At 52.4% G+C, this 26,059-nt stretch overlaps 1 protein-coding gene across 1 annotated transcript in view; it reads left to right on the top strand.

Moving 5' to 3' along the window:
- The first annotated feature begins 673 nt into the window (after nucleotides 1-673).
- The window catches only part of LOC135203213 (titin-like), a 39,763-nt gene continuing 14,377 nt past the window's right edge, over nucleotides 674-26,059 (top strand). The window contains exon 1 of the mRNA XM_064232970.1: nucleotides 674-1,459. The gene's annotated coding sequence lies outside the window, so the exon portion shown is untranslated. The remainder of the gene's footprint in view (nucleotides 1,460-26,059) is intronic.

Here is a 26,059-nt window from a genome sequence, read left to right as displayed (position 1 = left end):
GTTCCTGAATGCTCTACATTGAAAGAGTAAGATCATTAAAGAGGTATAAGTCACAGCTGTAATGAATATCTAAGCAAATTAAAGTGTAGTTTTGGAGAAGGAACTTACTTATTCCCAATAAACACGGAAATAATTGTAGTAAGCCCTTCTAGCATTTCAGCAAAAGGAAAGAGACGTTGGACTGGATACAGCTAAGCTACATTGAAATATGCAACGTCGTCACCTCCATTCTTTATTTAATGTTGTTGCCTCAAGAGGTAAATTTGACTCCATCAGTTACATGGAGTTTACTATCAATTGCATTTTCATTTAATTTGCCTATCTATTGCAGTACTTTTTTTATTTTTTTCATTTAACAGGAAAGTCATGTAAAGAAATAATCACCACATATGGTGATATGGAATACTTCTATATAATGTTAATTAATTGTTATCAATGAGTTCTGCGTCTGCATGGTTTGAATAAAGCACAGAAGTTAGCCAACCTAACCTACTCCGTGATAGAAAAAAGCTGCAACAAAGTTCTAATAGGGAAAACATTCTGGAAAAACATAGCTCTACCGTCAGTCTTATACGGAACCAATGTGGTTAATCTAACAGACGCAGAAATAGAAAAATTACAAAGAATAGAGAATGGGGTATATAGGAAAATATTAGGGGCATGTAGAAGTACAGTAGTAGCCATATTAAGGGGGGAGATAGGAGCTTCTTCAATGAAAAGTAGAATTATGAGTGGGAAGATAAGCTATGTAAATAATACTTTAAATGGACGGAAAGAGATACTGAAGAAAATAATTACAGATATGCAAGAAAAGGAAAGAAACTGGTGGAAAACAGTGGAAAAGTACATGCATGAAGTTAAACTAAATTTAAGAAAATTAGAAGGAATGTCCAGAACAGAAGTAAAGGACAAAGCCAGAATATGGGACACAGAGAGGTGGAAAGAAGAGTTGGAAAATAAAGTGACTGTGAACATATATAAAACGTGGAAAAGAGAAATAAAAGATGAAGAAATTTATGACAACTCTACGGGTTCAGTCCTTCTCTTCAAAGCCAGAACCAACTCTCTTAATTTAAATATAGCAAAAAGGCACCAGAAGGAGAACACCTGTTGTCCTTTTTGCAATGATGCAATAGAAGACATTTCATTTCCTTTTATATTGTGGTACATATATAGAAGAACGGGTTAAAGCAATAGGGCTACAACAACCCTATGAAGAGAAGGAAAGTGACGTAGTGGGAAAATTTCTATTTTCAGGTAACAACGAAATAAGAAAAGAAACCATATACTTGATGTGGAAAAAAGAGAGAGAAAAAAAGGAATGAGCTAAACAAATAAACAAAAAAAAATTACCCAAGATTAAGAGGCGCCGTTGCAAAGGCATTGCCTCGACCCATAACTACTACTACGTAAACAACTCTTCTAACCCGAAGTGTTGATCGGGAATTTTACGAAGCAGGTAAGGATTTTGTTGTAGGTTGTTTAAAGTTGGTTAATTACTTTGTATATCCTATGGCTAGGCTGATGTTGACATAATTTATTATTAACAGTCGCTGCCATTACTGAAGTAAGCCATTACCTTGGTACTAGCCTATAGGTATAGGCTAGGTAAAGCTTAGCTTACCTACTAGGCTAGGCTATAGAACTTGCCAACTTTTGGGTGTCCTTCTTGGACTGGAATGCTTACCTAGTATAGTAGGGATACTGATAGCCTATGTAGCTACTATGTACCTAAATTGTTGCGGCTAGTGGCCATTTTTTATGATAGGGTAAAAAATCGCAGGGTACAGAGTGGACCATGTACGATTGGCGTGAACAATCTCAAAAAAAGTACTTGTTCCGACACGGCATACAAACCTTCGGTCCTTTTACAATAGGAAGGTACTAGCGGCAGCTGGATAGGTCGTAAGCTTTCGAACAAGGGGTTCGGTAGTTAACTGCTTGTCCGACAGGCGCGCGCGCGCGACTGGGAGGTAAACAAATCACTTTTGCTTTCGGCCTCACAGCGAGTGGACGTGTGTGTTCGACGCTCTCTGCCCGCTTCTCGTCGTTTGCTTTCTTGAGTATTTGGTTGTGTTTGTGTATGAAAGAGTTCATTGTAAGTACAATCATTTCTCTCTTTTCATATTAATTCAACTGAAATTGATAATGATGGAATCTCCTCGCCTCGCTACCCCACGGAGACTATGCCCGGGTACCGAAGGGCGTAAATGCGGGAAGTTCCGCTCTTTCCCGGAGATAGACCCTCATATTTTGTGTGCTCGGTGTCGGGGGCGCGAATGCACCCGAGCCGAGCCTTGTGATGTTTGTAGTGATTGGTCGGAGGCGCAGTGGACTTTGTATGAGGGCAGAAAGAAGCGAAGGCCTGCAAAGGAGTCGTCGGAAAGCTCTCCCGCGACTCCTTTGGTGACGGACACTTCGTCTTCTTTCCTGCCGCCCGCTCAACTTCCACGTCTCGCGCCTTCCCCTTCGGGGGGGGTGTCTAGGTCCTTCTCCTCTCCTGACTTGTCGAGTGTGGAGGAGGGCGCTAGATACCCTGACGTCGAGTTGTACTCTGGGTCCTCTATCCGTTCGTCCTTCGCATTTTGAGCCGAGCGGGTAGGGAGGATCCCCCTAATCACCCGACTTTTGCCTCCCTCGGTGCGGTTGCCGCGAAGGATGACCTCGGACAGGTGTGGGCATCGTTGGGGCTGCAGGGCGTGCCGAGTGTCCAGGGGCTGCTCTACCATCTCGCTGGCGCCGTGGCGGTCACCCATGCAACGGTCACGACCACCACCACGACCCTTACAACACCCGGCTACGCTTCACCTCCTCACCTGGTGTACACCCAGCACGCGGTCTCTGTGACACCCACTACATCGGTGCAGGGGCCAGTCGCCGTAACTCGGGGGAGTGTGATGCCGCCACCTGGGTTTGCCGTGCTGCCGCGACCGGACTTCGTGTGCCCGAAGAGCTCGCCCCTGGACCTCCCACCGGTACCTAGGATGTCTGTGCCGCTGGTCCGCCCATCTGGACCGCCTACACAGTCTGCCGTACCTGCCCAGCTGCTGTCCACGGACGTGACGTTGACCACTGCTGCCGTTCCTGTACCTGCTCCTGCTGTCTCTTCTGCCGTTCCTGTGATGCTCGCACCTGCTGATGTTGTTCCTGTTCCTGGCGCCGCTGCTCCCGATGCTGATCTGTTCGGACAGGTGCGTCCGGGCCCTGTTGCTTCGGCAACAGCAGCCCCGGCTCCGTCCTGGATGACAGATCTGACGTCGGTCCTGAGAAGGTTGACGAAGAAGAAGAAGAAGAGGAGGAAGGTGTCGTCGTCGTCTTCATCGTCTTCTTCGTCGTCGTCGTCGTCTGCCGCCTCTTCCCCTTCTTCTTCTAAGGCTCCCCCGCCGAAGAAGAAGAAGGTCGCCTCCCCCCCCCCTAAGAAGTCTCCTTCGGGAACTTCTAAGGGCCCGTCTCGCTCTGGTGAGACGGGGGGTTTCTTCCGTGGTCACCCTGCTCCTTCGGGGGCAGGACCCGTCTCTTCTTCCGCAAGGAAGAAGACTACGGGGACCAGAGGAGTGCCGGCTAACACCGGCACTTCCTCACCTGCTGTCAGTGGTTCGGCCACAGCAGCAGGGTCCGTCTCGGCCCGCTCGTTCGCGAGAGGTACCGAGTGTACGGTCGCCTACCAGCGACCGTGCAGCCAGGAACCAGACCTCTGAGTCCGCTCAGCGTCAGGTTCACGGCACGGAGCGGAAGACTGGTGACAGCCGCTCACGCGACTCTCACCAGACCAGCTCTCGCTCTCGCGGCGAGCAGCTGGCTACCCGGGCGACGTGACGGTCCATGACCGCCGGAACCAGGGCTGAGGCTGGGAAGAGGTCCCCCCGTTCGCCGGCACCAGCCACGGCTGGTACCAGCGAACTGACGCACCGTGAGGATACGCACCGATCTCACCGTGACAGTGGAGCTCGCCGGTCGCCTGACCGTCACTCTCACAGAGAGCGATCGGGTACGGCGACCAGCACCAGCTCCTCTGACACACGAGACCGGGGCCGCTGTTCTCGGTCCAGCCGTTCTCCACAGCGAGACGGCTCGACTAGGTCTGCAGCTCGATCGCCACCGCGGGTTGGCGATCGCCTGCAGTCTTCCAAGCCCGCTGGTTCTGCCAGCGAGCGAGGAGGGAGCGTCAGGTCTTCCTCTCCCATACCTTCAACCTCCTCGGGTTACACCGGGAGGGGCGAGGTATTGAGGAGTGATCGTGAGGGGTGCGCCCCTCAGGATCCCACCACGTCGTCGTACGTACCAGGCTCGGTTTCTCGGACCAGCCCAAGGTCGTACGCACAGGTGGTTGGAGGAGACCGAGAGGGGTCTGTCGCTGCTCCTCTCCTTGAGGGAGGAGGGTCTCGGGAGGTGCTCCTGTTTGAGGGACTGGACGGTCCGACTCCGCAGGACGCAGTCACTCCTGAGATCCAGAGGAACTTTGCCGAGGTTATTGCGCTGATTCGTCAGCACAACGACCTCGCGGAGGATCGCCGCTCCCACCATCCGAGCCCACGTCCCGGCTCGAGTCGTTCTGGGGCCCGAAGAGGGAACCCAGACCGACGGTGGGCTTGCCGCGTTCTGAGCTTGCGGACTCAGTGCTGGACCAGGTTGAATCGCTTGTCTCCGGACAAGACGGTTTTCTCGCTCAAAGTCTGGCAGGTCGAGCAAGCTGCTTCCACCTCCTCTGCTGCGACAGCGGCGTTTTTACGTGCCATCTGAAGACCCGATGCCGCCCAAACAGGTGAACCCGGAGTTAGCCAGGCTAACTCCGGGTGTGTCTCTGCAGCAGCTCCTGTCCGAGAACCTGTGGTTCTCGCAGCAAGAGGCACTCGGCCTGGAATCTACCACCATGGCAGCTTTCCAGGCCGTACTCCTGGCTAGATCTGTGGTCCCTCACAGTATCCTAAGGTCGCAGCCAACTCCGGGGGAATTTCTCCCGAAGATGACTCGGCCTTCAGGGAGACTTTGCCAGTCTGGGGGAAGAGCCATCTCCTTCCTTGCCCCCAGACGGTGATCCTGTGGGCCAACCTGGGTTCTCCCGACGAAAGGGACGCTGTCCTTACTCGGGTTTTTCCAGGGCGGCCGGGCGTGAAGCGGCGTTGGGACTTCGCAACGGACCTTTACGGAGTTCCACGTCTCTCTTCCCAGGAGAGATGGTGGACGCTGCGGTGGACAGACGGCGCACTGACGCAGTGACCGGCTGGTTCACAGGCGGTCTCGAAGGCTTCTGGCAGCCTCGGACTGCGGCCAAGTCTAAGAGCTCGGCTAGCGCTTCCTCGGTGGCTAAGACGGTAGCTGCGTCGAAGCCCCGGGGAATGACTCTGTCTTCTTCGACTTCTGGCAAGGGGAGCCGTAACCAGCCCTCCTCCTCCCGTGGAGGCTCTGGGAAGAAGTCGAAGAAAGGGGGGAAACGCTAGGGACGGCGTTCCCCCTCACCTGCTGCCGGAAGTGGGGGGGTGCCTGGCCAGCCATTGGGCAACTTGGCAGCGCTACGGCGCCGAGACCTGGATTGTAGATGTCCTTCGGGAGGGATATCTATTACCCTTCGAATCTCGGCCACCCCTCACCTCCAACCCGGTCCAACAGCAGTCGTACGTTCCAGGGTCATCGAAGGACGTAGTAACTGAGACAGGAGATCAAGACGCATGCTGAGCAAGAGAGCTGTAGAAATCGTCACGGATCAGTCACCGGGCTTTTACAGTCGACTCTTCCTGGTGGAAAAGTCTACGGGAGGCTGGCGCCCGGTGATAGATCTCTCTCCCCTGAACCGGTTTGTTCGCCAGACCCGGTTCACGATATGGAGAACGGCACGCATCAGTGCTCGACTCCATCAGGGAGAACGATTTCATGCTTTCAGTGGACTTGAAGGATGCGTATTTCCAAATACCCATTCATCAGTCCTCCAGAAAGTACCTCCGCTTCATCCTCGACGGGACGGTGTACCAGTTCAGGGCACTTTGCTTCGGTCTCTCAACCGCCCCACAGGTGTTCACGCGAGTGTTCACTCTGGTGTCTGCTTGGGCCCATTCGCACGGGATACGTCTGATGAGGTATCTCGACGATTGGTTAGTCCTGGCGAGCTCCCGCTCGCAGTTGCTACAGGACAGGGATCGACTGCTCGAGTTCTGTCGCGATCTGGGATCGTTGTGAACTTCGAAAAGTCCGATCTCGAGCCCAAGCAGAGGATGAAGTACCTGGGTATGCTGATCGACACGGTAGCAGGGCGAGTCTTCCCCGCAGACTCGCGGATCAGCAGATTCAGGGAGGCAGCCAACCAGTTCCTGTCTCGCAGGAAAGGCAGGTAGCTCAGCGATGGCAAGTCGTGATCGGACACCTGTCGTCACTCGAGAAGTTAGTCCCTCACGGGCGTCTTCACCTGCGGTCTCTTCAGTGGAGACTAAAGGAGAGTTGGTCACAGGCGACGGATCCCCCAAGCTTTCCAGTGTCACTGACACAGGAGGTGAGGCAGGACCTAGCCTGGTGGCTGACGACAGGAACCTCTTAAGAGGAGTGCCCTGCGCACTCCCCCCCCGGACATGCAGCTGTTCTCAGACGCATCGACCGAGGGATGGGGTGCACACCTGGAGGAGTTGCTGACTTCAGGAGTGTGGGACGAGAACGACAAGCACCTTCACATCAATGTACTGGAACTCAAGGCAGCGTTCCTCGCTCTCCAAGAGTTCCAGGACCGCTTGATGGGACACTCAGTGGTGTTGATGTGCGACAACACCACGGTGGTGGCTTACGTCAACAAACAGGGGGGGACTAGTGTTCTCTCCCGTTGTACCAGTTGATCGGCAGGTGCACGAGTGGGCCGAGGCACACTCAATAGAGCTGTCGGCACGCTACATTCCAGGGAAGAGGAAGAATGTAGTAGCAGACACGCTCAGCCGTCGGGATCAGGTGATAGGGACCGAATGGTCTCTACACCAGGACGTGGCGGAAAGGCTCTTCGACCTGTGGGGGCGACCAGTCGTGGATCTGTTCGCCACCCGGCACAACAGGAAGCTACAGGTGTTCTTCTCGGCCGTGCCGGACCCATGGGCAGCTGCAGAGGACGCTCTTCAACACCCGTGGGACAACCTCTTCGCCTATGCCTTTCCCCCGTTCAGCCTGATTCGCAAGGTGATCAGTCGAGCACTGGTCACCCCGAATCTCAGGATGATCCATGGTGGCTCCCAAATGGCCACAGGCCATTTGGTATCCGGACCTGCTGGCTCTTCTCGCAGGAGAAACCGAGAGAGATTCCCCCTTGGCACAACCTTCTCGCACAGCCACACGTCGAGCGGTACCACCGAGCAGTCCAGTCTCTACGTCTTCACGGCTGGCTGTTATCCACCATCTCTTGCGAACGAGAGGCTTTTCTCGTAGCGCAGCAACAGAGATGGCTGGAAACGTCCGTCAGTCCTCTGCAGCTGTGTACCAGGGGAAGTGGGCCGTCTTCTGTGGGTTGGTGTCGTAGACGGGGGTCTATCTCCTCTCAGAGCCACTCTTCAGCAGGTAGCGGATTTCCTCTCGTTCTTCGCCGAGAGAAGCTCCTCTCAGTCCCCACAGTCAAAGGATACAGAGCCGCCTTGGCGCTCGTCCTGAAACTGAGGGGATTGGACATCTCGAACTCGTTCGAGATCTCCTTGCTTATGAAGGAGCTTAGAAAGGTCTTGCCCACCCAGGGAACTCAGGGCCCCTGCGTGGGATGGGAACTCTCGTCCTAGGAGTCTGACTCGAACGCCGTTCGAGCACTCCGAGAGTCGTCAGACAGGGATCTGACCCTCAAGACCCTCTTCTTGCTGGCCCTGGCATCGGCGAAGAGAGTAGGGGAACTTCATGGTCTTTCCTATGATGTACGACACTCCAGGGGATGGGGATCTGTGACGCTCGATTTAAAGTCCCGAACTTCGTTGCGAAGACACGAAACCGTCGATCCCTGACGACAGGTTCGAGTCATTTCACGTTCCCTCCCTATTGGACTTCACCGATAATGATGCGGATGAGATGCTGCTTTGTCCCTGTGAGGGCGCTACGGCGCTATCTGAAGAGAACTCGACACTCAGGCCATGAGTGTCGACGCCTCTTCGTTAGCACCGGGGAGGGGTCACCAAGAAAGAAGTATCCAAGAACACTCTTTCATTCTGGCTGCGTGAGGTCATCAGGAGGGCGTATGGAGGCTGATGGTAGTGACGACATCCGTACGTCCCGTCCGAGAGCTCACGAAGTCAGAAGTATTGGCCCCTCGTTGGCGTTTCGTAAGAACTTCTCCGTGGCGCAGGTCCTGAAGGCAGGGGTCTGTTCTAACCAGACTACCTTTACGTCCTTCTACCTTCGGGATATTGCCCACAGGTCCTTGGATACCTTTCCTTCCTTGGGACCCGTGGTGGCTGGCTCAACAAGTTTGTGTAGCTAACCCAGACCCTCGCAGGCTGAACAGCATCGAGTCCTGGTGTGACTGTGTGGATGGATGTGTGAGTGAGTGAGTGACTGGCTCCCTCTTCCCATCTTTTCCTCCTCCTCTACCTGTGGGCAGAGGGCCACGGTCGTCACTACGCTGGATGAGGACGAGATGCAGGTGAGCTATATGACAGAGCCCCATCCTATCCCTTTCACTAGGGATAGGAGCAGAATATCCACCATTCTTCTACAAGGGGGGGAAGTGGATGCCTACATGAGTCAAACCCATGACTTTATATTTGCTCCTGTACAGGAACAGTTCTTACATTGCTGGTACGAAGAGATACGCATGCCTCTCTCTTAGTACTCGGTCCAGAGGTCTGACCATTGATCCTGCGGTGCACACCCCGATCAATCGGACAGAGGCTTGGATCCCTCCCTCGCTCTTACGACCAGGGAGGCTTCCAAGGTTGGGCGAACACCAGTCTGTTCACAAAAGACTCAGATTCCTCCCACCAAGAAGTGAGTCTTCCTATTGTAAAAGGACCGAAGGTTTGTATGCCGTGTCGGAACAAATGACAATTTGTCCAAAATTGCATTTTTCCTAACTATACAAACCTGAGGTCCTTTTACACATAGCCCCACCTCATGCCACCCCTCACTCTGCAGTTTGTTCCGATACGTAATACAAACCCTCGGTCCTTTAACAATAGGAAGGTAACTAGCGGCAGCTGGGACGGTCGTAAGCTTCGAACAAGGGGAGACGGTAGTTAACTGCTTGTCCGATCGTGCGCGCGCACCTCTTCCCCGCGCGCCCATCCGAGAGGTGAAGAAGCACTTTTGCTTTCGGCCGCGGGTGTGAAGGACGTGTTCGTCATCGCTCTCTGCCCGCTTCATCGTCGTATGCTTTGTTTATATTGTGTTTTCTACTAATGGTTTGGTTGACTTGAAAATGAAACTGTAAGTACACTGTTTTCATTTTCATTACTTAATTATGAATCAACATGGAGCTATCGCCGTAGAGACGGCGATTTCCGCTCTTTTCATGAATTGAACCCTTGAATTATGTCTCGGTGCCGAGGGCGGGCGCACTCGCGCCGAGTCATGTATTTTGGGCGAAAGTGTGTAATTGAAGATGTAAGTACTCTTTTTCATTATATTTTGCCCTGTGCGTTCGTTGCCGAGAGCTTGATTGCGCTCGGCAAGAGCCTCTTATTTTGTATGAATAGAATGCAATGAAAGTGGATTCGCAATGCAGTTTTCTTTTCATTTTCATTTATTAATTGCATCAAATTTAATTTTGGATCAATTTCCGCTCTTACCCGGGAATTAATCCTTACGATTTATTGCTGTGAAAGTGAAAATAGCAAGTGCAGTATTGTTCATTTTCATATATATTTATGATAGCATCATATTATTATGGATCAAGTTTTCCGCTCTTACCGGGAATGATTGATTTTTCCCTCTTTAAGTTCTATGAAGTGAATCGCAAGTGCAGTATTCTGTTTCATTTTCATATTACTTTTCACTGCTGTGCGGGGGTAGGGGAAGCGAAGGTCTGCCAGGAAGTCGTCGGAAAGCTCTCCCGCGACTCCCTTGGTATCCGATTCTCGTCTTTCCTTTGCCTGCCCCCCAACCCGCTCAGCTTCCTCGTATTTTGTTTTTGGGGTCTTCCTTCCGTTCGGGTGGGGCATGTCTCCCCCCCCGTGCGTGAGGGAACCCCTCTTACTAATCTGTCTGTGCTACCGCAGGTGCTACATCCGTGGGAGACGACCTTGGACAGGTAGGACCACTGCGGCTGCAGGGCGTGCCTAGCATCCACGATCTGCTGCAAAGTCTAGCGAGGTCTGGGGCGGTGACCTTGGAGTGGTCTCCACTACAACCTTCACGGCCGCTTATGCTGCTTCCCCCCGCTGGTCTACACTCCCCATGCTGTGTCGGTTGACGCCGTCTGCCGCTTCTAGGGCCGGTCGCCGCCGTACCGAGGAGGGGTATGTCCGCCGCCGCCTGTGTTTTCTTCGTGGTTGCCTGCCCCAAGACTTCCGCTGTTCCAGCAGCTCGCCCCTGGACCGGCCGCCAGTACCACGCTGGCTGCCGATGATTCTACGAGGCGATGGCTGGGCCTGCCGTAACCTGTCGCTGATGTGGTTCCCGCTACTGGCTTGGCTGTCCCTTCTGTGTTACCGCTGCCGCTGTTCCTGCCGCTCCTGAGCTGGTTGTCTGTTCCTGTCGCTCCTGGTTCCTGCGCCTGTCCATGCTGGTCCTGCCCATGGTGTGTCTTCCCCCAGTCCCAGGTCCTTCCGGACAGGTGCAGTCGGGCCGTGTTGCTTCGGCCATAGGCCCGACTCCGGCTGGATGGAGGACCTGACGACTGTCCTGCGTGAGCTGACGAAGAAGAGGAAGGTGTCATCTCGTCTTCGTCTGTTGCTGCCTCTTCCCCTTCGACTTCTAAGGCCCATAAGCCGAAGAAGAAGAAGGCTGCCTCCCCACCCCCCCCCTAAGAAGTCTCCTTAACGGGAACTTCTAAGGGCCCGTCCCACCTCGGTGGGACGGGGGGTCCTTCTGCTGGTCCTCCTGCTCCTTCGGGAGCGGGGCCCGTCTCCCCTTCCTTTGTCACTGGAAGAGATAGACGGGGACCAGAGGACACGGTTAGCTCTGGTACGTTCCATCGCCTGGTGCTAGCGGCGATGCCGCTACGCCAGGTTCCGGCTCGGTCTCTCGTTCGCGGGAGATCCCGAGTGTACGCTCTCCCTCGGGAGGACCGTGCAGCCAAAGTTTCGGCGCCAGAGTTCGCTCGGCGCCAAGACCAAGGCACGGAGCAGAAGGCGGCGAGAACCGCTCAGGTGACTCTCGCCAGGCCAGCGGCCGCTCTCGCAGCGACCAGCTGGTAACCGGGTTTTGTTATTCCCCTAAGAAGACTCCTTCGGGAACTTCGAAGGGCTCGTCACATTCCGGTGTGACGGGGGGTTCTTCTGCTGGTCCTCCTGTTCCTTCGGGAACGGGGCCCGTCTCCCCTTCTGAGAAGAAGAAGAAGACGGGGACCAAGGGTGTGCTGGCTACCGCTGGTACACCCTCGCCTGGTCTTGGCAGCTCTGCTGCTAACGCCAGGTACCGGCTCGGTTTCTCGTCCGCGAGAAGTTCCGAGTGTACGATCTCCTTCGGGTGACCGTGCAGCCTAAAGTTAAGACGCCTGAGTTCGCTCAGCGTCATGACCGAGGCACGGAGAGAAGACTGTCGAGAGCCGCTCAGGTGACTCTCGCCAGGCCAGGCGGCCGCTCTCGCAGCGACCAGCCGGTACCTCGGGTGGGACGTGACGGTCTCTGACCGGCCACGGTTTTTAAGGCTGGGAAGAGGTCCGCCCCCAGGTCCCCTCGACCGACGGTACCAGCTCGGCTGGTACCAGCGGTTTGACGTGCCGCGAGGACGCTCACCGGTCTCACGGCGAAAGCGAGCTCTCAGGCGGCACCTGACCGCCGCTCCCACAGGGACCGGGCGAATACGGTGACCAGCAGCAGCTCGTCTGACGCACGGGACCGGGGTCGACGTGCTCAGTCGAGCCGCTCGCCACAGGTGAGCGGACGGCCAGGCCTGCAGATCGATCCCCACCGCGGGTTGGTGATCGGCTGCAGCCCCCCACGTACGCTGGTCCTGCCAGCGAGCGGGGGGGGGGGAGTTCGTCAGGTCTGTCTCTCCACTACCTTCAACTTCCTCGGGCTACCCACCGGAAAGAGCGCGGTAGCTCGGAAGTGATCGTGAGAGGTGCGCCCGCTTGCTTCACGGATCCCGTCACGACGCCGCACGTGCCACGTATGGTCTTAGGACCAACCAGGACGTACGCGCAAGTGATTGGAGGCGACCGTCAGGGGGAGAGGGGGGTAGCGTCAGTTCTGTCTCTCGGATACCTTCAACTTCCTCGGGCATACGCCAGGAAGAGCGAGGTATATAGGAGTGATCGTGAGAGATGCGCCGCTCACGATCCCGTCATGACGCCGCACGTGCCAGGTTGGTCTTAGGACCAACCAGGACGTACGCGCAAGTGATTGGAGGCAACCGTCAGGGATCTGTTGCTGGTCCTTCTTCTGAAGGAGGAGGGTCCTGGGAGCTGCTCTTGTTGGAGGGACTGGACGGTCCTACTCCTCAAGACGCTGTAACTTCCGAGATTCAGAGTAACTTTACCCAGGTTATTGCACTGATTCGTCAGCACAACAAGACCGGGGGGCGGGGGGAGGATCGCCGCTCTCACCAGCAGAGCCCCATGTCTCTGCTCGAGTCGTTTTGGGGCCCGCCCAGAGGGAACCCAAACCGACGGTGGGTATGCCGCGATCGAGCTTGCCGATTCTGTCTTGAACCAGAGTCTCTCGTCTCCGGACAAGAAGGCTCTCTCAGTTCTGGCCGGTCGATCAAGCTACTTCCACCTCCTCTACTGCGACAGCGGCGTTTCTACTTGTCTTCGGACACCGTATTTAAATACTCCTTCGGTCCTCCTGAGAGGTTTCGACCTCGACGAGGACTGGAATGAGTCGGAGGACGGTATCGGCTCTCTCCTGTCAGGTGTCGATCAGCCCCACCCAGACGACGTTCACAGTGGCGGCAGACCCTTACCTACAGTGAGAGTTCGTAACCCTCCTCGGGGAAAACGTTTTCTCCTGACGTACGTTTTCCAGACTCTGAGAGGCCATCGCCGCAAGGCGATGGCTGCTCCTACTCTTCTCCAACTGCTAGTTCCACTGGGAAGGCGAGCGAGTATCCAATTCCTCCCCCATTCCCTCTCTCCTTACGGCTACGAGGGAAAGGGGAAGGATCCTACAGAGATTTCTCTGTAGGATCCCACGTTGGGGACTGCGCTACCAGGGGGGTGGGGACCTTCGTTCCTACCTGACGTAAGCCCCGGTCGTTGAGGAGGGATCCTGCCCCATTCTCGATTTCTACGGGAATCCGAGAGGACCACCAGCCGATAATCGTTTGACGAATTCGGTGGGGTTTCGCAGACTGCTTAGAATTCTACGGAATTTCTAGCGCATTCAGAGTGTTAGAGTTTCTTACGATCTCCAAAACACTTAGGCGAGAACCACGGTCCAAAGTGAGCGAGACGAGAATCCCCGATATGTACATACACGATAATCGGGAACCTCGCCTATGCTCGAATTCCTGGAATTTCTAGCATTAGGAAGAAGACTGCTGCTGAAAGAAGACTATCTCACAGTAGGCGACCAACCTGGAATAGAGAAGAACGGACGGGAATATCCAGTTTGGCTGGAACTATCGTCTTAGTATTCTGTTCACCATTGAAGCTTTTCCTTCGAGGAAGACTTCTCCTTCACTCTCTTTAATAGAGAACGAAGGTGGTCGATCTCCAATCCTTATTTTGTTTTCTTGAAGGAAAGAATTTAGGATGGAGATCGTTGTTCAGAATCCTACAAATATACTACGTATATTAACCTCGCGACATGATTCTGCTAAGCAGTTGAATGGTCCGAGGGGTAGGCGCATATCCTGTTATTCTACGGATTGCGACTTAGACGAAAAGTATTCTAATTGAACTGCAACCCGTTGCCTGCAACCTCCCATGAGTTTCCAGCAGTTTCAATTTTATATACTTATGGTGTTGTCACAACAACACCATTTAAGCTTTTATATTTACCGAAATTCGTTTCGCTTAAATATAATTGCTCGAGCATATCTTTTTATGCTCGGTGGTTCTAGCCGAACGCATTCCTTCGTGGAAAGGATTACTTGGCAACTCAGGATGACGAGTCAGCGACAGCTACTGCGTATGAATTGCCCGAGGCATTTCAGTATCAGCTGCCGCTTTGAGATAGACGGTTGTTTATGTCTTTCTCACCTGCTTTGATTGAATAACAACCGTATCTCTGCCCAACAATTACGGACTTAAGTCTCTGATTAACGGGGATTCTCGCATACATGAATGACCATCTACTGCTGAGAGACGCTAGTATTCATCGTCTTCGGTATTGCGAGAATTTTAAACAGAGATATCTATTCGACTCTCATCTTTCTGTTTACCGCACGGTAAAAGAATTCTGTAATAGTCTCTTGCTGCATCGTATCCCGATAATGCGAATGATTTTTGCGGAATCTGAGTTTGTCCTCAAATATCTTGTATTCGGAGGTGTACAATTGTTCATTGTTCACCCCGGATTAGCAGATGTATTGAAAGACATCGCCTACTCCCACACCTGCCAGCTCTACTTCCAAACGTTCAGCCCATGAGAAGCAGTTCTTCAAGCGGCTCTCCCCTGTGTTTCATTACTGAAGAACGCCCCGCTTTCATTGCACAACGGACAGCAATGAAATGGCGGTTAGCGTTTTCAGTCATTTGTAAGCACAGGTTTAGAATCTTGAGATTCCTTCTCTCGATTCAGCTGGAAGACGTAGGTTGCATTCATTGCCTACCTTCGTCTTCAACGTCACATAGTGTTGTTTCTCCTTAAGCTGAGATTCAACGTCTATGAGATTTTTCTTGCCATCAGGGACCTCGGTCTTTTGAAGGCAATTGACTTTCGCCTTTTGAGCTTATGCATTAAGAGAATCATCGCCGCGCCGTCCGGCATCGGTGACTAACAAATATTTTTATTTGTTTGGTCTCTCAGCATAACTCTTAAAGGGCGAAGGTCACGTGACTTACCCGGATGCTTGGACAACTTGCCTCTACTGATTCCGAACCAGTCCAGTCGGCAGCTGTCAGAGCGCCCGAGTCAGTTACGAACTATGCTGTGGACTTAGTTCGGTTGTTCCAGAGCAATCATTACTTCGTCTTAATAGCTTGTCAGTATGAGTACTGTACATAACCAAAGTCGAGAAGAGGGATAGGTCATACGACTATTCCCTTCTTTTCGTCTTAGGTAACTGCATGACTTCTCTTGAGAAGTCAAGCACAAAGGGATGGGGATTTGGTGACGCTCGATTTCGTACCGATCTTCGTAGCGAAGACTCAGAAACCCTTCGGTAACTGACGATTGGTTCGAGTCCTTCACAATACCCTCCCTAATGGACGTCACCGCCTCCGATACGAAGGCTATGCTGCTTTGTCCTGTGAAGGTGCGACGGAGCTGTCTGAAGAAACTCGACACCCAGGATGAGTGCGGACGCCTCTTCATCATTCTCTCGCGTTCCGCAAGAACTTCTCCGTGGCGCAGGTAATGAAGGCAGGCGCCTGGGTCCAACCGGACCGCATGCACCTCCTTCTACCTTCAGATATTGCCCACAGTTCCTTGGATCTTTTTCCTTGGGAACCGTGGTGGTTGCTCAACACGTTGTGTAGTTAACCCAGACCCTCGCAGGCTGAACAGCATCGAGTCCCTGGGTGTGACCGTAAGAATGGATGAGGAATGAGAGTGTGACTGGCTCCTCTTCCCATCTTTTTCTTCGCTCTATCTTTGGGTAGAGGGACACGGTCGTCACCCTGCTGGGTAAGGACGAGATGCAGGTGAGCTACTCAATAGAGCACCATCCTATCCCTTTCAGTAGGGATAGGAGTAAATATCCACCACTTCCTCCAACAAGGGGGAGGAAGTGGATGCCAAATTGAGACAAACCCATCATTTTATGATTGTCTCTTGCAAACAGGAACAAGTTCTTGCTTGCTGGTACGAAGAGATACGCTTGCCTCTCTCTTAGTACTTGGCCCAGAGGTCTGACCATTGATCCTGCGGTGCACACCCCGATCAATCGGACAGAGGTTTGGATCCCTCCCTTGCTCTTACGACCAGGGAGGCACTCCAGGGTTGGACGAACACCAGTCTGTTCACCAAAAAGACTCAGATTCCTCCCACCAAGAAGTGAGTCTTCCTATTGTTAAAGGACCGAGGGTTTGTATTACGTATCGGAACAAATGACAATTTGTCGAAAATTGCATTTGTTCCGATACGTAATACAAACCCTCGGTCCTTTAACAATAGGAAGGTAACTAGCGGCAGCTGGGACGGTCGTAAGCTTCGAACAAGGGGAGAACGGTAGTTAACTGCTTGTCCGATCGTGCGCGCAGCCCACCGCTGCGCCCCGAGAGGTGAAGAACCACTTTTGCTTTTCGGCCGCGGGTGTGAAGGACGTGTTCGTCATCGCTCTCTGCCCGCTTCATCGTCGTATGCTTTGTTTATTATTGTGTTTCTACTAATGGTTTGGTTTGACTTGAAAATGAAACTGTAAGTACACTGTTTTCATTTTCATTACTTAATTATGAATCAACATGGAGCTATCGCCGTAGAGACGGCGATTTCCGCTCTTTTCATGAATTGAAACCCTTGATTATGTCTCGGTGCCGAGGGCGGGCGCACTCACGCCGAGTCATGTATTTTGGGCGAAAGTGTGTAATTGAAAGATGTAAGTACTCTTTTTCATTATATTTTTGCCCTGTGCGTTCGTTGCCGAGAGCTTGATTGCGCTCGGCAAGAGCCTCTTATTTTGTATGAATAGAATGCAATGAAAGTGGATTCGCATGCAGTTTTCTTTTCATTTTCATTTATTATTGCATCAAATTTAATTTGGGATCAATTTCCGCTCTTACCCGGGAATTAATCCTTACGATTTATTGCTGTGAAAGTGAAAATAGCAAGTGCAGTATTGTTCATTTTCATATATATTTATGATAGCATCATATTATTATGGATCAAGTTTCCGCTCTTACCGGGAATTGATTTTTCCCTCTTTAAGTTCTATGAAGTGAATCGCAAGTGCAGTATTCTGTTTCATTTTCATATTACTTTTCACTGCTGTGCGGGGGTAGGGGAAGCGAAGGTCTGCCAGGAAGTCGTCGGAAAGCTCTCCCGCGACTCCCTTGGTATCCGATTCTTCGTCTTCTTTCCTGCCCCCCCGCTCAGCTTTCCTCGTATTTTGTTTTTGGGGTCTTCCTTCCGTTCGGGGTGGGGGGGGGGGCATGTCTCCCCCCCCCGTGCGTGAGGGAACCCCTCTTACTAATCTGTCTGTGCTACCGCAGGTGCTACAGCCGTGGGAGACGACCTTGGACAGGTAATGACCACTGCGGCTGCAGGGCAGCGTGCCTAGCATCCACGATCTGCTGCAGAGTCTAGCGAGGTCTGGGGCGGTGACCTTGGAGTGGTCTCCACTACACCTTCACGGCCGCGTTATGCTGCTTCCCCCCGCTGGTCTACACTCCCCATGCTGTGTCGGTGACGCCGTCTGCCGCTTCTAGGGCCGGTCGCCGCCGTACCGAGGAGGGGTATGCCGCCGCCGCCTGTGTTTTCTTCGTGTTGCCTGCCCCAGACTTCCGCTGTTCCAGCAGCTCGCCCCTGGACCGGCCGCCAGTACCACGCTGGCTGCCGATGATTCTACGAGGCGATGGCTGGGCCTGCCGTACCTGTCGCTGATGTGGTTCCCGCTACTGGCTTGGCTGTCCCTTCTGTGTTTACCGCTGCCGCTGTTCCTGCCGCTCCTGAGCTGGTTGCTGTTCCTGTCGCTCCTGGTTCCTGCGCCTGTCCATGCTGGTCCTGCCCATGGTGTGTCTTCCCCAGTCCCAGGTCCTTCCGGACAGGTGCAGTCGGGCCGTGTTGCTTCGGCAATAGGCCCGACTCCGGCCTGGATGGAGGACCTGACGACTGTCCTGCGTGAGCTGACGAAGAAGAGGAAGGTGTCATCTTCGTCTGTTGCTGCCATCTTCCCCTTCGACTTCTAAGGCCCATAAGCCGAAGAAGAAGAAGGCTGCCTCCCCCCCTAAGAAGTCTCCTTCGGGAAACTTCTAAGGGCCCGTCCCACCTCGGTGGGACGGGGGGTCCTTCTGCTGGTCCTCCTGCTCCTTCGGGAGCGGGGCCCGTCTCCCCTTCCGTAAGGAAGAGATAGACGGGGACCAGAGGAGTATCGGTTACTCTGGTACTTCCTCGCCTGGTGCTAGCGGCGATGCCGCTACGCCAGTTCCGGCTCGGTCTCCTCTCGTTCGCGGGAGGAGATCCCGAGTGTACGCTCTCCCTCGGGAGACCGTGCAGCCAAAGTTTCGGCGCCAGAGTTCGCTCGGCGCCAATGACCACGGCACGGAGCAGAAGGCTGGCGAGAACCGCTCAGGTGACTCTCGCCAGGCCAGCGGCCGCTCTCGCAGCGACCAGCTGGTAACCGGGTTTTGTTTCCCCCTCCCCCTAAGAAGACTCCTTCGGGAACTTCGAAGGGCTCGTCACATTCCGGTGTGACGGGGGGGTTTCTTCTGCTGGTCCTCCTGTTCCTTCGGGAACGGGGCCCGTCTCCCCTCTGAGAAGAAGAAGAAGACGGGGACCAAGGGTGTGCTGGCTACCGCTGGTACACCCTCGCCTGGTCTTGGCAGCTCTGCTGCTAAGCCAGGTACCGGCTCGGTTTCTCGTCCGCGAGAAGTTCCGAGTGTAACGATCTCCTTCGGGTGACCGTGCAGCCAAAGTTAAGACGCCTGAGTTCGCTCAGCGTCATGACCGAGGCACGGAGCAGAAGACTGTCGAGAGCCGCTCAGGTGACTCTCGCCAGGCCAGCGGCCGCTCTCGCAGCGACCAGCCGGTACCTCGGGTGGACGTGACGGTCCTCTGACCGGCCACGGGTTGAGGCTGGGAAGAGGTCCCCCAGGTGGTCCCCTCGACCGACGGTACCAGCCTCGGCTGGTACCAGCGGTTTGACGTGCCGCGAGGACGCTCACCGGTCTCACGGCGAAAGCGAGCTCTGCAGGTCACCTGACCGCCGCTCCCACAGGGACCGGGCGGATACGGTGACCAGCAGCAGCTCGTCTGACGCACGGGACCGGGGTCGACGTGCTCAGTCGAGCCGCTCGCCACAGGTGAGCGGCACGGCCAGGCCTGCAGATCGATCCCCACCGCGGGTTGGTGATCGGCTGCAGGCCCCCCACGTACGCTGGTGGTCCATGCCAGCGAGCGGGGGGGAGCGTCAGGTCTGTCTCTCCACTACCTTCAACTTCCTCGGGCTACACCGGGGGAAGAGCGAGGTAGCTAGGAGTGATCGTGAGAGGTGCGCCGCTCACGATCCCGTCACGACGCCGCACGTGCCCACGTATGGTCTTAGGACCAACCAGGACGTACGCGCAAGTGATTGGAGGCGACCGTCAGGGGGTGGGTAGGGGGTAGCGTCAGTTCTGTCTCTCCGATACCTTCAACTTCCTCGGCATACGCCAGGAAGAGCTAGGTATATAGGAGTGATCGTGAGAGATGCGCTGCTCACGATCCCGTCACGACGCCGCACGTGCCAGGTTGGTCTTAGGACCAACCAGGACGTACGCGCAAGTGATTGGAGGCAACCGTCAGGGATCTGTTGCTGGTCCTTCTTCTGAAGGAGGAGGGTCCTGGGAGCTGCTCTTGTTGGAGGGACTGGACGGTCCTACTCCTCAAGACGCTGTAACTTCCGAGATTCAGAGTAACTTTACCCAGGTTATTGCACTGATTCGTCAGCACAACGACCGGGGGGAAGGATCGCCGCTCCCACCAGCAGAGCCCATGTCTCTGCTCGAGTCGTTTTGGGGCCCGAGAGGAACCCAAACCGACGGTGGGTATGCCGCGATCGGAGCTTACCGATTCTGTCTTGAACCAGAGTCTCTCGTCTCCGGACAAGAAGGCTCTCTCAGTTCTGGCCGGTCGATCAAGCTACTTCCACCTCCTCTACTGCGACAGCGGCGTTTTCTACGTGTCTTCGGACACCGTATTTAAATACTCCTTCGGTCCTCCTGAGAGGTTTCGACCTCGACGAGGACTGGAATGAGTCGGAGGCGGTATCGGCTCTCTCCTGTCAGGTGTCGATCAGCCCCACCCAGACGACGTTCACAGTGGCGGCAGACCCTTACCTACAGTGAGAGTTCGTAACCCTCCTCGGGGAAAAACGTTTTCTCCTAACGATACGTTTTCCCAGACTCTGAGAGGCCATCGCCGCAAGGCGATGGCTGCTCCTACTCTTCTCCAACTGCTAGTTCCACTGGGAAGGCGAGCGAGTATCCAATTCCTCCCCCATTCCCTCTCTCCTTACGGCTACGAGGGAAAGGGGAAGGATCCTACAGAGATTTCTCTGTAGGAATCCCACGTTGGGGACTGCGCTACCAGGGGGGACCTTCGGGTCCTACCTGACGTAAGCCCGTCGTTGAGGAGGGATCCTGCCCACCTTCTCGATTTCTAACGGGAATCGAGAGGACCACCAGCCGATATCGTTTGACGAATTCGGTGGGGGTTTCGCAGACTGCTTAGAATTCTACGGAATTTCTAGCGCATTCAGAGTGTTTAGAGTTTCTTACGATCTCCAAACACTTAGGCGAGACCACGGTCCAAAGTGAGCGAGACGAGAATCCCCGATATGTTACACGATAATCGGGAACCTCGCCTATGCTCGAATTCCTGGAATTTCTAGCATTAGGAAGAAGACTGCTGCTGAAAGAAGACTATCTCACAGTAGGCGACCAACCTGGAATAGAGAAGAACGGACGGGAATATCCAGTTTGGCTGGAACTATCGTCTTAGTATTCTGTTCACCATTGAAGCTTTCCTTCGAGGAAGACTTCTCCTTCACTCTCTTTAATAGAGAACGAAGGTGGTCGATCTCCAATCCTTATTTTGTTTTCTTGAAGGAAAGAATTTAGGATGGAGATCGTTGTTCAAAGAATCCTACAAATATACTACGTATATTAACCTCGCGACATGATTCTGCTAAGCAGTTGAATGGTCCGCAGGGGTAGGCGCATATCCTGGTTATTCTACGGATTGCGACTTAGACGAAAAGTATTCTAATTGAACTGCAAACCAGGGTTGCCTGCAACCTCCCAGGAGTTTCCAGTTTCAATTTTATATACTTATGGTGTTGTCACAACAACACCATTTTAGCTTTTATATTTACCGAAATTCGTTTCACTTAAATATAATTGCTCGAGCATATCTTTTTTATGCTCGGTGGTTCTAGCCGACGCATTCCTTCGTGGAAAGGATTACTTGGCAACTCAGGATGACGAGTCAGTGACAGCTACTGCGTATTGAATTGCCCGAGGCATTTCAGTACCAGCTGCCGCTTTGAGATGGACGGTTGGTTATGTCTTTCTCACCTGCTTTGATTGAATACCAACCGTATCTCTGCCCAACAATCACGGACTTAAGTCCTCTGATTAACGGGGATTCTCGCATACATGAATGACCATCTACTGCTGTGACGCTAGTATTCATCGTCTTCGGTATTGCGAGAATTTTAAACAGAGATATCTATTCGACTCTCATCTTTCTGTTTACCGCACGGTAACAGAATTCTGTAATAGTCTCTTGCTGCATCGTATCTCGATAATGCGAATGATTTTTTGCGGAATCTGAGTTGTCCTCAAAATATCTTGTATTCGGAGGTGTGCAATTGTTCATTGTTCACCCCGGATTAGCAGATGTATTGAAGACATCGCCTACTCCCACACCTGCCAGCTCTACTTCCAACGTTCAGCCCATGAGAAGCATTCTTCAGGCGGCTCTCCCCTGTGTTTCATTACTGAAGAACGCCCGCTTTCACTGCCACCACCGGACAGCAATGAAATGGCGGTTAGCGTTTTCAGTCATTTGTAAGCACAGGTTTTAGAATCTTGAGATTCTTTCTCTCGATTCAGTTGGAAGACGTAGGTTGGCATTCATTGCCTACCTTCGTCTTCAACGTCACATAGTGTTGTTTCTCCTTAAGCTGAGATTCAACGCTATGAGATTTTCTTGCCATCAGGGACCTCGGTCTTTTGAAGGCAATTGACTTTCCGCCTTTTGAGCTTATGCATTAAGAGAATCATCGCCGCGCCGTCCGGCATCGGTGACTAACAAATATTTTATTTGTTTGGTCTCTCAGCATAACTCTTTAAGGGCGAAGGTCACGTGACTTACCCGGATGCTTGGACAACTTGCCTCTACTGATTCCGAACCAGTCAGTCGGCAGCTGTCAGAGCGCCCGAGTCAGTTACGAACTATGCTGTGGACTTAGTTTCGGTTGTTGTTCCAGAGCAATCATTACTCGTCTTAATAGCTTGTCAGTATGAGTACTGTACATAACCAAAGTCGAGAAGAGGGATAGGTCATACGACTATCCCCTTCTTTTCGTCTTAGGTAACTGCATGACTTCTCTTGAGAAGTCAAGCACAAAGGGATGGGGATTTGTGACGCTCGATTTCGTACCGATCTTCGTAGCAAGACTCAGAACCTTCGGTAACTGACGATTGGTTTCGAGTCCTTCACAATACCCTCCCTAATGGACGTCCACCGCCTCCGATACGAAGGCTATGCTGCTTTGTCCTGTGAAGGTGCGACGGAGCTGTCTGAAGAAAACTCGACACCCAGGATGAGTGTGGACGCCTCTTCATCATTCTCTCTCGTTCCGCAAGAACTTCTCCGTGGCGCAGGTAATGAAGGCAGGCGCCTGGTCCAACCGGACCGCATGCACCTCCTTCTACCTTCAGGATATTGCCCACAGTTCCTTGGATCTTTTTTCCTTGGGGAACCGTGGTGGTTGCTCAACACGTTGTGTAGTTAAACCCAGACCCTCGCAGGCTGAACAGCATCGAGTCCTGGTGTGACCGTAAGAATGGATGAGGAATGAGAGTGTGACTGGCTCCTCTTCCCATCTTTTTCTTCCCTCTACCTTTGGGTAGAGGGCACGTCGTCACCCTGCTGTGGTAAGGACGAGATGCAGGTGAGCTACTCAATAGAGCACCATCCATCCATCCCTTTCAGTAGGGATAGAGTAAATATCCACCACTTCCTCCAACAAGGGGAGAAGTGGATGCCAAATTGAGACAAACCCATCATTTTATGATTGTCTCTTGCAAACAGGAACAAGTTCTTGCTTGCTGGTACGAAGAGATACGCTTGCCTCTCTCTTAGTACTTGGCCCAGAGGTCTGACCATTGATCCTGCGGTGCACACCCCGATCAATCGGACAGAGGTTTGGATCCCTCCCTTGCTCTTACGACCAGGGAGGCACCCCAGGGTTGGACGAACACCAGTCTGTTCACCAAAAAGACTCAGATTCCTCCCACCAAGAAGTGAGTCTTCCTATTGTTAAAGGACCGAGGGTTTGTATTACGTATCGGAACAAATGACAATTTGTCGAAAATTGCATTTTTCCTAACTATACAAACCTGAGGTCCTTTACATATAGTCCCACCTCATGCCACCCCTCACTCTGCAACTTTTTGCATGGGCCTAAAGCAAAAGTGATTCTTCACCCCTCTCGCGCGCGCGCGCCGCACGATCGGACAAGCAGTTAACTACCGTTCTCCCCTTGTTCGAAGCTTACGACCGTCCCAGCTGCCGCTAGTTACCTTCCTATTGTTAAAGGACCTCAGGTTTGTATAGTTAGGAAAAATGCAATTTTCGACAAATTGTCATTTTTCCTAACTATACAAACCTGAGGTCCTTTACATATAGTCCCACCTCATGCCACCCCTCACTCTGCAACTTTTTGCATGGGCCTAAAGCAAAAGTGATTCTTCACCTCTCGGGCGCGCGGGCGCGCGCACGATCGGACAAGCAGTTAACTACCGTTCTCCCCTTGTTCGAAGCTTACGACCGTCCAGCTGCCGCTAGTTACCTTCCTATTGTTAAAGGACCTCAGGTTTGTATAGTTTAGGAAAAATGCAATTTTTCGACAAATTGTCATTTTTGCTTGGGCCAAAAGCAAAAGTGATTTGTTTACCTCCCAGTGGGCGCGCGCTGGCCTGTCGGACAAGCAGTTAACTACCGAACCCCTTGTTCGAAAGCTTACGACCTATCCAGCTGCCGCTAGTACCTTCCTATTGTAAAAGGACCTCAGGTTTGTATAGTTAGGAAAAATGCAATTTTGGACAAATTGTCATATTAGGGTAAAACACCATGGCAGGCCAAACAGGCTATATATACCTACAATCAACGCTTGCCACCCTCCGAAAAAGTTCATTATAACGTGTCCTGACACCGGAGATGGGCATCAGTCATGACTTGTTGTTGGTGAGAAACGGAGCTAAAGACCTCTACTCTCCTTTCGAAGTAAGTATTTCTCTAAATTTAGAAATTAAGGCCAGATTTTAAGATTTAAACAGAGGGTACTGAAAAGGGTGGCCACGGCAGTGGAAATCTCACCAAAACGCTTTAGAAATTTTTACTTACAACTAAAAATGTTTCGAAGATTGACGCCATCTCGATGTTTACGGAGTCGCTTGTGTCACAAACTTTCCATTTCCTGTGCTAAATCCGCACACCACTTGTACCCACAGACGCTGGGGCACTTTTCATCACAACAATCGAAACACGACTTCTCACCAACAAACAAGTTAGGAGTAAACAGCTGTTTTGGTAGAAGATGACGAGAAGCGTGCTCTTAGCTAATTTTTAAATAAATAGTAAAACATCAATATTTTACATATTTATGATGATTAATTTGAAAATATTCGTTATTGATAAAGTAACTCGACTCTGACTCAAATTTAAGTAATTATTTTTCGGAATTAGAACGTTCTTTGTTCCGATACGTAATACAAACCATCGGTCCTTTAACAATAGGAAGTAGCTAGCGGCAGCTGGAACGGTCGTAAGCTTCGAACAAGGGGAGAACGGTAGTTAACTGCTTGTCCGACGCGCGACTGGGAGGTAAACAAATCACTTTTGCTTTCGGCCGCGGGTGTGAAGGACGTGTTCGTCATCGCTCTCTGCCCGCTTCATCGTCGTATGCTTTGTTTATATTGTGTTTTCTACTAATGGTTGGTTTGACTTGAAAATGAAACTGTAAGTACACTGTTTTCATTTTCATTACTTAATTATGAACCAACATGGAGTTATCGCCGTAGATGCGGCGATTTCCTTTCTTTTCATGAATTGAACCCTTGAATTATGTCTCGGTGCCGAGGGCGGGCGCGCTCGCGCCGAGTCATGTATTTTGGGCGAAAGTGTGTAATTGAAAAATGTAAATACTCTTTTCATTATATTTTTGCCCTGTGCGTTCGTTACCGAGAGTGTGATTGCGCTCGGCACGAGCCTTTTATTTTGTATAATAGAATGCAATGAAAGTGGATTCGCAATTGCAATATTCTTTTCATTTTCATTTATTTATTTGCATGAAATTTAATTTGGATCAATTTTCGTTCTTACCCGGGAATTGATCCTTACGATTTTTTTTATGTGAAAGTGAAATCGCAAGTGCAGTATTCTGTTTCATTTTCATATATATTTTATGATAGCATCATATTAATTGGATCAAGTTTCCGTTCTTACCCGGGAATTGATCTTTTCCCCTTTAAGTTCTATGAAGTGAATCGCAAGGGCAGTATTCTGTTTCATTTTCATATTACTTTTCACTGCTGTGCGGGGGTAGGGGAAGCGAAGGTCTGCCAGGAAGTCGTCGGAAGCTCTCCCGCGACTCCCTTGGTATCCGATTCTTCGTCTTCCTTCCTGCCCCCCGCTCAGCTTCTTCGTTGTATTTTGTATTTGGGGTCTTCCTTGCGTTCGGGGTGGGGCATGTCTTCCCCCCGTGCGTGAGGGAACCCCTCTTACTAATCTATCTATGTTACCGCAGGTGCTACATCCGTGGGAGACGACCTTGGACAGGTATGGACCACCGCGGAGGCAGGGCGTGCCTAGCATCCAACGGGCTGCTGCAGCGTCTAGCGAGGTCTGGGGCGGTCTCCACTACTACCACGGCCGCTTATGCTGGCTCCCCCCCCTCCTGGTCTACACTCCCCATGCTGTGTCGA

The sequence above is a fragment of the Macrobrachium nipponense genome, chromosome 24, assembly GCF_015104395.2.
Source record: "Macrobrachium nipponense isolate FS-2020 chromosome 24, ASM1510439v2, whole genome shotgun sequence".
Taxonomy (NCBI): Eukaryota; Metazoa; Arthropoda; class Malacostraca; order Decapoda; family Palaemonidae; genus Macrobrachium; species Macrobrachium nipponense.
The sequence above is the reverse complement of the archived record's forward strand: the minus strand, read 5'-3'. Positions and strand labels throughout refer to the sequence as shown.